We start from the raw sequence: 18,389 nt of genomic DNA, 5'->3' as shown, positions 1-18,389 counted from the left end.
CCAGGAAGCCGTTATTGAAGATTTTTTTATTTTTTTTTCGGTAACATACAGATTATACCTATATCTAACATCGTGTAAAATTTCACTTCGATCAGACGATCGCATAATGCTAAATTTGCCATTAAATCTTACGAAGTTACGATGAAGATGGCCTGTATTACGGCTGCGCTCGGCACATGTGTACCAGGGAGGTTTGTACAAGCCCAGGAAGTCGTTGATTTATATTTCTTGATTGTTTTTTCTGTAACATACAGATTATACTTTTATCTAACATCGTGCAAAATTTCACTTCGATCAGGCGATTGCATAATACTAAATTTTGCCATTAAATCTTACGAAGTTACGATGAAGTTGCCCTGTATTACGGCTGCGGTTGGCACTACTCCTATAACATAAGAGGCCGCTGGTCGGCTCTTTTTCTATCGGATATTATTTTGCCGACTGCGACCTCTTATTTCCGAAGCACTAATTCTTTGATGCAGTTTCCGCCCGAAATCCGGGCGGAACTAAATATGCTTGAAAAAAACACTTAAGAGGTTGACAGGTCATTACAACGATGTCTACGTATCATGTATGCAATATTTATCCCATATGTATGTCAAAGACACAAATATATAGTATAATACGGTGTATAACACACAAAATACATGCCCATGTTGTTGTAGCACTTTTCTAGTCGTTTTTAAAAATGGCTGCCTAAAGGTTGATACAAAATAGTTGTCGTTATTTCAAACGGAACGAAATGATACAGACTTTGTTGTATTCCGCTTGTAGGACATAGGTTGTAATCCAATTTTGTATTAACCGGCAAATCACGTGGTATTTTTACTATCACTAACGGCAGTATTGTCTGCTTGCGCTCTGCTCCGCTTCGGAAGAAGAAAACTTCATAATATGTGTTTGTTACGAAATTATTCTCATTTAATCATTGGATTATGGAAAGAAATATATATTGGACACCGTTGATCATTTAAATGTAAGTTGACACGCTATATTTTTGCAATAAACGAACTTTGAAAATTTCATCGTCAGCATCGGGAAAATCAGCTATGGGCAGTTAGAGGTTACACGGCGCTAGTCAAAAGTATCTCGCCGTGTAAAACCTCTAACATTGTTGGAGTACGGTTGGCACATGAGTGTCCAGGGAGGTTTTTACACGCCCAGGAAGCCGTTAATTTATATTTCTTTATTATTTTTTCTGTAACATACAGATTATATATTTATCGAACACCATGCAAAATTTCACTTCGATCGGACGAGTGTATATTATTGTATTTTGTTACTGAATCCAGACTTAGGTGATCACTTCATTGTCCAGGCCATTTTATATCTACCTGTGATCTGACAAATTAATCCCGTAGCGCCGCCCACCTGCGGTGTGACCGGTAATTGTATTGGTTTACATAACAACTTCACATGTCCCTGTTAATTGATATATAACATATTGCAACCCGGAATAAAATACAAATAAAAACTTACTATTTCATCAGTTACGATTATTCCTTCAGTTACAGTTTCAGTTCCGTAATTAGAACGTTTAATAACATCGTAAACTTTGAGTTCTAAAATAAATACGAAAATCATACATTCCAAGTTAAATACTAACATTATTTTTTTACAATATAAATAGTTTTAATGAGTGACAAACCCGCGTGTTCGGCTAATCTAGCTAGACACTCGCTAGATAACGTACAATCAGAGGCAAAAATATATTGTTTTAGTATTCTAGTACAATTAACGACTTAAAAATAAATATAGCAATTATTTATCAATCTCCTGCAAATCAAATAGAATATAACGCATTATGACAGAATTAATTGTAACGTTATAACTCCGTTGCCATACCTGATAAATGTATTAAAATCGGCTATGGACTTATTTAACATGCCCGTATTCTGGTTCGCCCAATAGGAGAAAGTCGGAGGTTTGATTTTTGCGGAAAGGTTATAACAATGTAAATTGTAAATAGAAAAACAACCAAGGACCTTTAGGGTCGTTCAAGGATTACCACACATATAATCAGGAGAATTAATTTTAAAATTTGCTCTGAAAAGGTCATAGTTAAGAGAGCTAGCACGGTTCTTCAAACGGCTATGCAGTATTTTTAACATGCGGGAGCCACACACCAAGATGCCTTTATTATTGGACACTTCCTAGGTATATTTCTTTTAATGAACTTCTAAGTAGATGAATCCTTTAATATCTGGATCGTTCCAGTTTGATGGACGACGGAAAGAAGGAAATACGCATATTTTCTAATTGAAAGTTAGGTTGTCTCAGATGATGGGAATCTAAAATATTACGGATTTCTGCTAATCTTTCTGGCATGATGTCACAAAGAATATTTATATCTATACCATTTTTGGTAGAGAAGAATAAAGACATTCTCTGCGTTTCTTCTATAAATCGGCAAAAGTTCCAGCCTATCACAAGGAGACTTAACACGAACACACCGCAGCCTCCCAAAACACACATACGCATGCACTCACCACACGCATGTATGTCGCACGCACGGGAGGCTGTCCTTAAATGACCTTAGCTGTTAATAGGACGTTAAACAAAATAAATCAAACCAAATTATGTACACGTCTCTAATATGTCAATTGGGGAATTCTAAATCTGAAACCTGAAATAAAATACTTATAAAAACGTATTATTTCATCAAACCCATGAATACATTCTTACAATTTCGAAGTGATCAATAAATGCATTAATATTTTATAAAACAATAATTGACCGAGTCAAGTGAAAAAGATCATCTATCGGTGACTCCGCCCACCTGCGGTGTAGTCTAATTGGATTAGTTTATATAACTTTGGCGCCTGTCTAGCTGTCAACTAACCCACGTCTCCGCCTCACTTGTGTTCAATGGAAGACTAGTGACAGGTGACGAAAGCCATCAGTAGGCGGAGTCACGTAACTAACAAATTAGGTGTCGTGCTGTTTGTCCCTCACCATCAGTTTGCTTATTTCTATTCTAATATAAAAAGAATATTTTGTTGCTACCAGAATAATGAAAAAATAAAGTCATTTTATTACCAAATGTATCTTGTACTGCTGCAACAACACGTGTACAAAAATGACCGTTTGTTGCCCGAGTGAATAATCATCAATTACTGTTATTGATGACTACGTAATACCACCAATTGGCTTTTTGAAGTGTAAGTTCTATCGATTTAAGTTGTGCATTTTCGCGATTTTTTTAACACATTTCGTTAAGGGGTCGGCTTTGAAAAGGGCCGTTTTTAGAGGTACTGATCGTTTATTGTCGGAACAATGTGGTAGGGTAGGGTTTATCTAGATCCCAAGAAGATGGTTCTAATCACACTAGGTATCAGCCCAATATGGTCGGATAAAAAATAAAATCAGTGGCCTTTTTATTTTGGATATAAGGGACTTAAGATTTTTAATTGATCTGTCCTTGGTTAAACAAATGTAGGAGTATAGTATGTCCCTGCATGTACAAACTTGTACACATTTATCTTCCCGAAATGGCACGAATTATCACCTTTTATTTCAGTTAAAATCCATCGACCGTTTTTTCTATTATTTGATACGAATCTCGTATCATGATTCACAATTTGGTTGCAGACTCTAACTTTGAAATACTGCAATACATTTTGACAGATTATAATATTTTTTACACGCGGACTCCTCTGTACACTCCATGTAAAACATTTATTTCATACAGTTTTCGATGCCATTTCACATTCTTATCCCATATGCACATTCTTTTTATCATTATATCAACAAGTTTTTATCAGTATTTCATTTCGAGTTTCAAACTTTGAAATAGATTTTGAAGAACTGTTTATTGGATATAGGACAGTTTCCAATGCCAGTTGACTGTTTTATTTGTATTTCATGTCAGATTTCAAACTCTCTAATTTATATGATTATAATATACACGCATTTCAAAAGAATCATATGTTAGATATGATTTTTTTTCTTCCTTTTATTTCTCTTAAAAGTCTGTTGTCTAATACCTTTATTTAATACATTACTGTATCATTTTCTATGTTATACTACTTGTACTTATACTTGCTTGCTGTGTTAACAATCAATGTTTGAAATGAGAAAAACAATAAATAATATACTTACACGAAAGAAACATCTACATATGTGTACATGTATTTGTTTTAATTTACTTGTATACTTTAATTCTTACGACGTTTCTTTGAAACAGAATCCCATTTTTTAGGCAAATATATCTTTTATAACCAAGAACATTAAAAACTTTATAATCATGACAAAACAGTGAATGCTGACTTTCTAAATTACTGTTATAATTCTAAATTTTATTTCTTAATGACAAAGGAGGAAGTACAGCCGGTTTTAGCTAGCACAATATTTAACCTTTTAAAGAAGAGACAGGACATGAAAAAGGGTAAGAAATGCCAAGACAACTGCCAAAAAAATGAAAGTTTAGGATACTCTAAAAGTAAAATTTGTTTTTTTCAAAAGGTTTCATACAAAGTTTAAACACTCTAAAGGGAATATTGCAATAGAAAAAATATATACAAAATAAATTGATTGTAAGCTCTTATAAGATTTGTAATTATACTGTTAAAAGAAATAATGCTGCATATTAAAAACAAAAATCACACTGTACATAGCATTATTATCAGGCAATCCTGTCAGAATTTTTCACATCAGAATAGTTTTACAGCAGTTTATTAAAAAATGTAATTATATAAATATCCAATTGAACAATTTATCAATAACTAAGTAACTAACAACAACAAAAATTAACTAAAAGTCTAAAACAGTTAGTATATATAACTCATGTAAAGGCATTCAATAAATAAATATCATAAAAAATAATACATTAATAAAGATGAATAGATCATGACTTACAATAATTACTATGCAAATTAAAATGCATGAATTGGTTAAGATATTAAGTTATTATCAAACATTTAATAAATAAATATCATAAAAAATAATACATGAATATAGATGAATACATTGTTACAACAATAACTATTATGCAAAGTACAATGCAGAAATTGGTTAAGATATTAAATCATCATCAAACATTGTGACATTCTTCAGTAAAAAATACACATAATATAAGTTTTATAATAAATTATATCTTCATCTATAATCAAATAATGTTTTAATGCAAAGTGAGGAAATTATTCCAAATAGTATATTCTGATTTTATACTTGAAAAACTTTATCATAAACAATATCTTAGTGTTAAGAAATAAAATAAACAAAAATAACAACCATCTTCCAAGTAACAGAGTAGACAATGAAATTACTATAATATTAAAGCAGTATATTTATAAAACCAGATGTTTAAATAGATCATTAAATCTAAATGCTCTAATAAACACAATTAAAGACAACTACACAGTGCAAAAGTTTATTGCTTATAGTAAGGGTGATAAGACCAGAAGTAAATTTGAGAAAGAATGGAAGAAATGGAACAGGCTTACAGAACTATAACAGTTAATTATAATTATTGTTCATATAAGTTCTATTAACTCATTTTCTCTTTTTTATTTTTTATTTATTTATTTTTTTTTTTTTATATACTGTTATTTAATTTATGTTCTTATCATTATATTTGTCCCTCACATATACTAGCCGAGAGATCTCTTGTATGAAAAAAAAATTCCAATACGTCCTTTTTCATCTCACCCATTCCTTCTTTTTATTTTTTCTTTCCTTTTTTTTTTTTTTTTATTTTTCTCTCTATCTTCTTTCTGGGGAGGGGGGGGGGGGGGGGGGGGGGGGATCTGGTTTTTTTTGTTATTTTTTGTAATTTTTTTTTTCTTTGTCTTTGTATCACTTTTCCTATCCTTAAAAAATAAACACAAAATACAATGTGCATTAAACTTCTATGGGCTTTAATAGTATAAATAATTATCATTCCTTATATGCAGAATATGTATGTGTTCTTTTGGTGTGCAAAAATATGTAAGTTTATATTGGTACACCAGAATATGTATAATTCTTTTGGTATACAAGTCCATATAAGTTATATTCATGTGCAAGAATATGTATGTTTAATATTGATATGCAAGAATATGTATGTTCTATATTGGTATGCGAGAATATGTATGTTCTATTGGTATGAGAGAACAAGTATGGTATATTGGTATGCTAGAATATGTAGGTTCTATTGGTATACAAGAATATGTATGTGTTCTTTTGGTGTGCAAAAATATGTAAGTTTATATTGGTACACCAGAATATGTATAATTCTTTTGGTATGTGAGATCATATAAGTTATATTTGTGTGCAAGAATATGTGTATATGCTCTATATTAGTATGCAAGAATATGTAGGTTCTATTGGTATACTAGTGTTTGTTATATTGGTACGTAAAAATATATGTATGTCCTATTGGTATGCAACCAAGAATATGTACGTTTTACTGTATGGTGTACATGTGCTATGCTGTATCAATATATGAGCAGATGTACGAGTGCTGTGTAAGTTCATAGAAGTTGTGTGAAGTTGTTAAGTGCTCTTTAAACTTGTACATGTATCATTGTATTGAATAAAAACATAGAAGTTAAAAAAAAAAAAAAAAGATAATACATTAATAAAGATGAATAGATCATGACTTACAATAATTACTATGCAAATTAAAATGCATGAATTGGTTAAGATATTAAGTTATTATCAAACATTTAATAAATAAATATCATAAAAAATAATACATGAATATAGATGAATACATTGTTACAACAATAACTATTATGCAAAGTACAATGCAGAAATTGGTTAAGATATTAAATCATCATCAAACATTGTGACAATATTCAGTAAAAAATACACATGATATAAGTTTTATAATAAATTACATCTTCATCTATAATCAAATAATGTTTTAATGCAAAGTGAGGAAATTATTCCAAATAGTATATTCTGATTTTATACTTGAAAAACTTTATCATAAACAATATCTTAGTGTTAAGAAATAAAATAAAATTATGGAGAGTCAAAAAAATAAAGTAAATGTGTTACATATAGCCAATATATTAGTTATACTAATTTTAAAATAAATAAATAATGGACTCTTTGTAGAACCGCGTCCTCATCGCAGTCTGGTAACATTCTTATTTTAACAATAGAGTTACTTCCCTTCCAATCTTTGGAGTACACTACTTCGTAAGATTTACCGGTAAAATTTAGTATTATGCACACGTCCGATCGCAATGACATTTTGCATGGTGTTAGATAAAGGTATAATCTGTATGTTACAGAAATAATAATAAAAAAATATAAATCAACGACTTCCTGGGCGTGTAAAAACCTCCCTGAACACTCATGTGCCAACCGCAGCCGTAATACAGGGCAACTTCATCGTAACATCGTAAGATTTAATGGTAAAATTTAGTATTATGCACTCATCCGATCGAAGTTAAATTTTGCACGATGTTAGATAAAGGTTTAATCTGTATGTTTCAGAAAAAATAATCAAAAAATTTAAATCAACGACTTCCTGGGCGTGTAAAATACGCCCGGACACTCCGAGTGCACGTTGCAAAAAATCTTCATTAACGAATTCCTGGGCGTGAAAAGTATCTCCCTGGACACTCATTACTCCCTGGTCACTCATTAGGTACACCCCCCTGTGTACCGATGCAACCCAGGTTCGATTGGGTATGATGTACTTGTTTGTTGAGGAGAGGAAGAACAGACACTTGAATAACAATTAACAATTTATTAGGAATAACATAAATATTTACAACAATTAACACATGAACAGAGACAATAAGCCTAGGCCTAGCCAACAAATAATACTACATTCTACAACCGACCCCCATACCCGACGATACCTACGAAACTAAACCCATCCCGGCCCACTCCTAACGTTATATACCTAAAACCTAACCTAACTATAAATACATATGAAGAGAAAGTGACAGCACGCAGGAACTCAATCCGTCAGACTGCCCAGTCTACAAGTAAAACCCTCAATTTATCACCCAATACGAACCTAAACAACCAATCACAACACAGGACTGACAGAGGTACACAGGTAAGAGGGACTCTCACGAGAAAGCAAGAGAGAAAGCAAGAAACAACTACACGACAACATCAACACAGACAAGGCACGTGAATAGAGTACAGCAAGGGTCACAGTGACAGGTAGTACACAATACACAACATAGAGACAAGCTTAACTTGTCAGCTTACCCTGACAAAATACATACAGGAACCTCCCCCGCTACAAAAGTTACCACATTAACCAAAAACTATCATACTTATGGGATATAGTCTTATTGATCATGCACATTGTTGTCATTTATCCGTATTTTCGAAAATCCATTGGGTCCTATCGACATGTCCAAGTTTTGTAATTAAGCAGCCATTACGTCAGACCAAAACATCGTCAATTTTAAACGCACACAAAAAGCACATCGTTTTATCTAGGCCACTACAAAAGTTACCACATTAACGAAAAACTATCACACTTATGGAATGTGGTCTTGTTTATCATGCACATTGTTGTCATTTATCCGTATTCTCGAAAACCCCATAGGGACTTTTCGAAAATTGGAGATTCCCGCCGATCTTTCCTGCGGTGTGCTTGACTTTCATACTCAAAATACAAACACTTGGACAGCAAATTGTGATATATTTCATATTGATGACACTTCTGCGCTTTGATATTAATAAAATTAAAGCACAAAATTGGATCTTGGTGATGATTTCAAATAGAAATTATCGATAATTCTGTGTCTGGTTTTCAAGTTTTCTCCAATATGGCGTCTAGTGAAGACTGAACCGAGTGACCGCAAAGGATTGTGGGAAGGTCAGGGGCCACTATGTAAACACAAGGGCAAATAGAGAGCTGCCAATCTCTGTATATATATGTCTCTGTTATTACGTACGGTCTTTGTCGATTGGTTTAAAATTCAAAATTAAGTAGGGGTTACCTCCCTTATAAGGCTCCTAACATGTTGGTTCGGGTCGTATTATTCATATTTTTGTTTAATTTTCATTTCAAATGGATTGACTTTATATATATTTCATTGCCAACTGCCTGATTACATTGAAATAGGCATAAACATAAAATAGGCATTTAAAATATTTAACAGACACTGGTCTGTAAGAATATAAGAATACCTACCAATATTTGCTGCTGTATTTGATGTAGTGTAAATGGATCTAGCTAAAACCATTAATTTCTGTATGATGTACGTAATCTCAACGATTGATAGAATTTTACTAAATACTATTGAACCTATAGAATTTTACTAAATACTATTGAACCTATAGAACTTTACTAAATACTATTGAACCTATAGAACTTCACTAAATACTATTGAACCTATAGAATTTTACTAAATACTATTGAACCTATAGAACTTTACTAAATACTATTGAACCTATAGAACTTCACTAAATACTATTGAACCTATAGAACTTTACTAAATACTATTGAACCTATAGAACTTCACTAAATACTATTGAACCTATAGAACTTTAAATACTATTGAACCTATAGAATTTTACTAAATACTATTGAACCTATAGAACTTTACTAAATACTATTGAACCTATAGAACTTCACTAAATACTATTGAACCTATAGAACTTTACTAAATACTATTGAACCTATATAATTTTACTTAATACTATTGAACCTACATATATAGATTTTTACTAATACTATTGAACCTATAGAACTTTAAATACTATTGAACCTATACAATGTAGTTATTTGGATGTAATTGCGATATTATAGTTAATTTTTGGAAATAAGTTTATAATTTTTCTAAAGGAAATTAAATGGGATTTTCAATAATTAGTTAAAGGTGTTGTTTTACTGAAGTTAAAGTGTATGTGTACATTAGATCGATTCATAGTGTTTTACGCTACAATGGTGCACTAAAATATTAATTTTACAAGTTCACTTTCCCAAAATATAAGCTTTAAGTATTATTTTGTTAGATTTTCATAGTAGATTAAGGTAGATTTGGGTAGATTTGGGTGGATTTGGGTAGATTTGGGTAATTCGTCGCGCCCAGTAGCGTAAAACCTTAACGCTACTAACAACTGCAAAATTGGCGAGATAGCTTTGCTACGCGTAGTTGCAGTCTCAAGCTCCGGGCGTATCAGATTTAAAATAAATAAGATACTTTGAAACGAAAATCTGTATCGTTACCTATATTCCCTATCACAGAATGAATTCAGCCTGAAACGCGGTCTGAACCTACGACAATCCCGGCGCATTCGTCGTCTCCTTAACGCGTATGCACTTGAGCTGTCTCAAATACATTTTTATGTATTGAGAAAAAACTCAGAAGTTGAGTTGAGATTTTCTGGGTAAGTACTCTGTGAAAGCCAAGTTGAGAAAATACTCCAATTTGAGATCGAGTTTGAGTTCAAATCTCAATTTGAGCTCAAATCTCAATTTGAGCTCAAATCTCAGTTTGAGATGTTTTGTGCAAGCGGGGCCAGATCTATAACAGACCAAAACAATAAACATCTCTAATATCACCCTACACGGTGACTGCCTCTGGAAGTTGTGATTATAGAATGATGATATCGTGTAAGTTTCAGGGTGAATTATGGCTCGCAAATGAACTCTCAGGAAATTGTAAATTAATTAATTATTCTAAACAAACTCAGCAATACCATACCTCTTCCCACAATTTAGAATTTATCCGTTCATATTACGGTAAACCTCCAGTTAGTTCGAACAAAATTAAATAAATATTGACGAACCAGTTCGAATTATTCGAAATTATGCTTCAGAAAATAAGTGTGAGTTCGAACTATTCGAGTCAATATCAGCGAAAATCTCGGCAGAGTGAAATCATTAGACACAAACACATCCATCGTAAATCTGATACGTAACAACGGCGGTCTGAACAATGGCACATTTATAAGTTAGTAAAATGATAGTATTTTATTTAATTCAATGTTAATTGATCGTTAAACGTTCTTCATTTCACGATAATTATGATGGTTATTGCGCGAAGCCGCTCGGTTAATGCGTAGCTACAGTAGGCCCCAAAACAGTACCGTACACGTTTCATTGTGACACAAAAGTTAAACATTTGTACAGTATAATCTTTGCATGGTTATATTTTTTATCTGAATCAAAAACTATCGCTATATTATTGTGATAAATGGTCTCTTTAATACATCTAAAGCAGTCTACATAACCTGTTGCGTTTATGAAAGCACTACTGTAAAAATAGGCGATATATGTTGGTAAAATTAGGTCAGAACATCAACATGTCTGCTTTTAAATATGCCCAGTCGTATCATCTACCAAACATAGTTGATACCTGCAAAATTATCCATCACTAATTGGGACACCTGTGGATTGTTTTGACTTGATATGAATGCTCTTCACGTCACTCAGCACGATCGGGCAGCCGATCCTTTCAACTTTACCGCAAGCGACACCTCGCGTGGCCTGCTTACCTAGCGTGAGGTCGCAGGTTTTCAGGTAATACTTTGATTGGCAATACTTAAGATATGTCCAGTCACAATTAGATAATCATAATGCTAAGTTAACACTAGTTAAATGTGAAAATACACGGACGATTTCTTAGTTTGCCATACAGCACGAATACAAATATCGCATGTTATTTATACATTGTCGGGGCCAAAATTTGCAATCAGCTGTCTCGTGCGTGGTGTATTTTGGAATGTAAAAAAAAACCTGAATTAACGCTAAAATATGTGGCATATATTAAATCACAGACGCATTCTAATGATCACGCATACAATCTAATAACCTAGCGCTAAACGCTAAACGGGGGAAAAAATCTTACTTTACGTTCTTCATTTGACAAGTTCGAACTATCCGAAATGGTGTCAGTTATAAACAGCCAGCTAGAGGTCGAACTATTACTAGCTAAAAAATTATTGTTTTTCTAGAAAAAAATGTGTGTTCGAACTATCCGCCTGTTCGAATTAATCGGAGGTTTACCGTAATCACAGTGTTATAGTTGAAAGAAAGAGTAAGGGCAAGAAATTTTCCTTTTTTATTCAAAGGTGCTGTTGCAGAACCGCCCACAGCGATTTCTTGAAATCGACTATATTTTCCAGTAAAGCTATGAAAAATACATATGGAACAAGAGGTTATTTTCCACTTGACCCATAAGCGCGCCCATAGCGCCATCTACTTCACTTTTTCGTTTACAAGCATACCTGTGTTTTTCACAGACCCATAAGTGGTATTTCTGTTTGTCACGGAGAGGTTTTCTCATGACTAGATACTGTACAAACATTTTAGTTTAAAATGATAAACAATTGACCATGAAAAAACAAACGAGTTTAGTACATGTACAAGATGACATAGAAAACCAAAATTCGAAAATTTTCATCAAATTCAAAATACCATTTTTAAAATCAGGCGGCAAATTCGGCACGATAATATGCGAGTACTATCGATGTTAGTGTTATAAAAACATATTTGACTATCCCTCTGTATACCAGCAAAAGAAAGTCGTGCCGAATCACTGGATAAGGGCAGTAATTCAATGTTGAAAAATGTATGTGGAAAAAATGCACAGGCGATACAAGTGGTCCTTGTCGTACACAATAATATTGTATTGATTTATTATGAAAATGATTTGATACAATGTCCATGGCAATGTATTATGTTCTACTATGTTTAACATACTTATAGTAGTTCCGTATTACGTATGATTCATCATTTTTCTCATAATTTGAATTGTATCCTATTGTGGAGACTTCAACCTAGTGTTAGACCCTGACATGGATACTGATAATTACATACATGTAAATAACCCCAATGCATGTACGCAACTAATTAATATGATAGAAGAAAACAACCTGACTGATCCTTTTAAACATTTTTATCTGAACTGTAAACAATATACATGGAGAAAAAAATCCCCTATGAAACAAGCAAGATTAGACTTCTTCCTTACCTCAGAAAAACTTACTAAACATAATTGATAAAGCAAACATTTATGTTGGCTACAGATCAGACCATTCTATCATAACACTTGAACTTAGATTAACTAACTAGGAACTAGGATATTTCCAGCTGGGGAAATAACATTTTTGTACCGTAAAAAAAAAAAAAAAAAAAGGTGAAAAATCAACTAAATATTTTTTCAGTTTGGAAGTAACTAGCTAGGGGGTTATCAAAAAATGGGGTTCTATTAAAATCCAAGATGGCACATACAAATACAATATTGAAGATATTTTGAAGGAGCAAGTACTCTTTTATTCAAACTTATTTAAAACTGAAGGTATAGATGATGTGAAGGCAAATGAGCTTTTACAAAATGTAGACAAGAAATTAAGCGACAATGAAAAAGAAATTGGTGATGTATTTTCTACTGAAAATGAAATAAAAACTGCTATTGATAACACATGTTTTCAAAACAAATAATTAACTGAGAGCCAGAATAGAGGTATAATAACTTTGTTGTATAAACAAGGAGGAAGAGAAAAATTAAAAAAAATTGGCATCCAATTACTCTATTAAAGAATGACTACAAGATAATTACTAAAATATTAGCTGAGAAAATAAAAACCTTTTTACCAAACATCATACATCCAGATCAAAAAGGTTTCGTAAAAGACAGGAACATCAAGGAAATTAAAGATATCACGAATATGTAAACGTGGAAAATATCTAGAAAGATTTGGTTTTGGTAACAGACTTATACAATGGATTGAAATGACTTACCTGGTACACTAAATCTAACAGTCAAATACTAACAAATGGCTTTCTTTCAAGATTCTTTAAACTTAGCCGCTCAGTAAAACAAAGATGCCCTCTCGCACCTCTAATCTACAATATACAAGCTGAGCCTTCAGCTTGTTCCATAAGTAAAAATAAATACAGAATTAAGTATATATAACGTACAAAAATGTCAAACTTCTAATATTATAGATATGAAACATACATTTATGCTAACTGCCTGATAATATAATTATAATACAGTATGTACAGAATTTACAATCCTTTGACATTCAGCTCATTAAAATATACACCATCATAATTATAATTTGATCTGTCGTCGTGCGTCGGTCTTCTTCTCAAGACCCAGATATAGCAGAATTGGGTACAAAAATGCTGTTTATCAAAATGTGTCGCATTCCCCCTCGGAAGGGGATAAATTTTACTACTGTAAGGAAACTCATCCCACATATTTTAGCACAATTTGTTTCATTTTCATTAGAAATTGGTTAGCATGTGGTCAGGGCTAAATTTTTCTCAATGACATATCGGAGAATGTCGAGGTCAAAAACTTAATGGGGTCGAAAGAAGGTCAAAAATAAAAATATCAAATTGAGCATTTTTTTCATTTCATATGAAAGAACATACCAAGTTCACTGAAACAGAATGTGCATATTCTATTAATTGTCATCTGATGAAATATGACCGAGATATGACACTTGGAGAAGAAAAATAATTAGCTATTTTTCAGCCAAAATTAAAAAATAATAAATTGCAGATAAAAGATTTATGCTCTTTTATCTACATACACATGAAGGCTTGATGTTTGGCACATCGTAACATGTATAGCTGGCTACAAATGTTATGCTTATCTTTTACCTTGACCTTCATTCAAGGTCACAAGGGTCAAATGATGGGGGGAAAATCAAAGTTCTTTTAAAATTATTGATTTGGGGCACATTTTAAAGAATCTGCTTTTTTTAAAGGTGTGTGCAACGTATCGAGGTCAAATAATCAAAATGACGCAGATATGATGGCACTTTGAAAATGAAATTCCTGCCAAAATTCAAAAATTGCAAAACTGCACATACAAATGAAGGCTGGATTTTTGGCATACAGATACATGTACATGTGTGACTGGCTACAGATAGAATTTTTATCTTTGACCTTGACCTTCATTCACATTTTAAAGAACCTTCTCTTATGAATGTGTGTGCTTAGTTTCAAGGGCAAATTATCAAAAATGATGCAGATATGGCCCTTGAAGAATGTTTTCCTGCCAAAATTCAAAATTATCCATAAATTGCAATTCAATTGTTAGCTCACCTGGTCCTGTTCAAAGGAACTGCTGATGGGAATTGAACAAAATTTGACTGGTAGGATCATTATGGGATGGGGACTAGAAATTATACAAATGGTGGGGCTGGGGGCTGAGGGGCCGGTCAAAAAGGGTCAATTTGGCTTAATTGATATAAACAACTTCTCTGGAACTAAGCATTGGATATCGCTCATATTTATCTGGTAGCATCCCTGTGGGGTAGGGATTCAAAATTGTACAAATGATTAGGCTGATATCTCCCGGGGGCCAGATAATGAGGCCAAAACGGGTCAATTTGGCTTAATTAAATAAAACGACTCCTTCTCTGAAACTAAGCAATGTATATCACTCATATTTGACTGGTAGCAGCCTTATGGGGTATGCATATAAAATTGTACAAATGGTGGGGCTTACCACCTAGGGGCCTGAGGGGTGTGGCCAAAAGGGGTCAGTTTTGCTAAATTGATGTAAACAACTTCTCTGAAACTAAGCAAGAGATATCTCTCATAGTTTTCTTGTAACATTGTTTTGAGGTAGGGAATCAAAACTGTACAAATGGTGGGGCTGAGGGACGGGGCCAAAAGGGGTCAATTTGGCTAAATTGATACAAACAATTAATTGTCTGGAAGAAGGCGGCGGATTTCTATCATATTTGATTATTATCATCCTAGCTAGGGATTCGAAATTGGTAAAGCTTTTCCCACCATTGAAAACTGATTACTTTTGTTTTATCTGTGAAATCATTCAGATCCCCACCCAATAATCATACATAGCCTTGCTTGGCATCAAGAGATGAACACAATCCTGATGTAAAAATAGGCCCTGTGTTCTTTCCCCACCCCAAGGGATTTATAGTTTCTTTAAACACAATCATATTGAATTGGTTTCAAATATGAAAGTTTTCTTCGATACAATTGTATTTTGCATGTTAAACACTGTATATTTATATACAGTACCTAATCGGCTAGTGTCTACATCTTGGTGGTAAATTGAAAAACAACAAATTACAAATCACAGTTTATTATTAATATTGATATTGGATCTAGCTATTAAAATAGATGGAATTGATACCTAATTTTGAAATAATTCTCCTTAAAAAATGTCTTTGACAAATTGTTGAAAAAAAAAGTAATAATTTTTAAAAGTCGTCAATCTAAATTTTGATATTATTCTAAGATCAAAATAGAAAGGAATAAGCAATTTCTTACAAGATATTGAAACACATTGCACACTTTCAACAAAAATGTAGTAGACACTCCTGTATTTTCAATACATGTCGTGTATTGTTATAGCGTATCTAAATGTGTATCATATCGTTTCGACTTTTCTAATACCTAGGCCTATTAGGTATAAGTTGGTTTTAAACACATAAATGCAAGTTTTGAACTACTTAAGTATAAGGTTGGTTTAAAGTATGAATGTTAACGACATGTACCTAAGTAGAAGTTGGTTTGAAAAATAAAAAAAAAATGTTTAACTTCTTAAGTAAAGGTTTGTTTGAAATTAGAAATGTTTAACTACTTAAGTAGAAGTTGGTTTGAAACTTGAAGATGGTAAAAACCATTATGTACATCGGAACAGTCTAAACCATTACATTCATCAGGACTGTGAAAACCATTTTGTCCAGTTGGTTTGACACACTTAAGTAGAAATGTTTCATCATGTTGATATCAGTTTAATTTCTATTCTTGCTTTATTTTAAATATCACCTTTTACATCTGACTAACGCCTCCTGCAGTACTTTCAGTACTTTGATTAAGATTTTAGCCTAGTTGACCCATGTGACCTTGAATCAAGGTCAAAGTCATATATTGGAACAAACTTGGTAGCCCTTCACACCAGGATGTTACATGCCTAATATCAAGTCCCTGGGCCTCTTGGTTATTAAGGTCTTTCATGGGTAACGGAATCGTAACTGATCGGATATTTCCGTCACTGTTCGGATTTGGGGGAATCCCCGTTTGAGTTGTCGTTCTTTGTGGAACTCTCCCGAAATCGAAAGTAAATCAAAGATGGCGTACGGTCGAGACGGACGCGGTCGCTTTGCATCAGCCAAACCAAAACGCAGCAGAAAGAAAAAGAACGATGTAATCGTGGACTCAGGGGTGTAAAAATCCACTTGCCCGACGCCCGGGACAAGCAGTTTTTGAGTTCGGGCAAGTGAAAAATGTTTGTGTACTTGCCCTGGGCAATTGAAATAAATATTGTCTCTATCTTAACTTTCATGTTGGATTTCCAGAATCCCGTGTTATATGTGATTCAGAAGAATTATTGTAGTGGAATTGGATATATTGAAATATATTAAAAACGTAACAATTAGCTATTGAAACTACTTTATTTTCGTGTCTGAAATGAAAATTCAAAAGCCGAGGAAACTAGGTCGCCAGAGACACATTCAGTTCAAAGATATTTTAAGGACATTTATGCTGATAAAAATAATAGAAACTGCATCTGAAGTATGAAATAGTGATGCACAGAGTTAACTTACTGCAATCTATGCCTAAATGTTCTTATAAGACGGCAGCAAAATGTTTTAACATGTGAAAACGATCTTTGTTTATGCTTGCTGGAAGTACAATTTGGCAACTAATAATGAAGGCGGAATCTGGACCAAAAGTTCCGGAATTGAAAAATAATAAAGAAAAACTAAAATTTTTGCCATGTTTTTTCTTTACAAATATACACACATTCTTTATTTTTGTGTATTTTTCATAAATATTAATCTGTTAGATAATTCCATGCAATAATTCTATTATAGATTTATTATTTTAGAGAAATATTGAAAAATGGACTTTTGCCGTATTTTTTATTTTAAGGGGGGTAGTGGTAAGTTATAACCTATAGAAGGAAAAATAATCGGTAAAAATTTATATTTTTTGGTTTAAAATGAGTACTATGCTTATAGCAAAAAATCTAATAAGACAAATATGAGTGCCCCTCATACTTAACACATTTATAAACTGTTCAAAAATAAATAGTGAATGCTCGAAATTTGATTTCGGAGCAGTAGTAATATGAAAAATGTAAAATATAACAATAAAACTTGCTTTGATATACATAAGTTTTATTATTTGTCTCTTCCATGATGTTAAGCATTTTTAGGTCACCTGAGACGAAGTCTCAAGTGACCTATTCTAATCGCCTTTTGTCCGTCGTCGTCCGTCGTCCGTCGTGCGTCGTTCGTCGTGTGTCGTGCGTCGTGCGTCCGTAAACTTTTTACATTTTCGACTTCTTCTCCAAAACCACTTAACAAAATTCAATGAAATTTGGCAGAAAGTTTCTATGGCTGAAGGTCAACCAAAATTGTGAATTATATGGTCCCCACCCCCCAGGGGCCTGAGGGGTGGGGCCAAAAAGGGTCAAATTGACTAAAACTTCAAAAATCTTCTTCCCCAATATGCTTCAAAGTAATGTGACTGTCTA

Source organism: Pecten maximus, chromosome 5 (genome assembly GCF_902652985.1).
Source record: "Pecten maximus chromosome 5, xPecMax1.1, whole genome shotgun sequence".
Lineage (NCBI taxonomy): Eukaryota > Metazoa > Mollusca > Bivalvia > Pectinida > Pectinidae > Pecten > Pecten maximus.
This window is presented reverse-complemented; position numbering follows the sequence as displayed.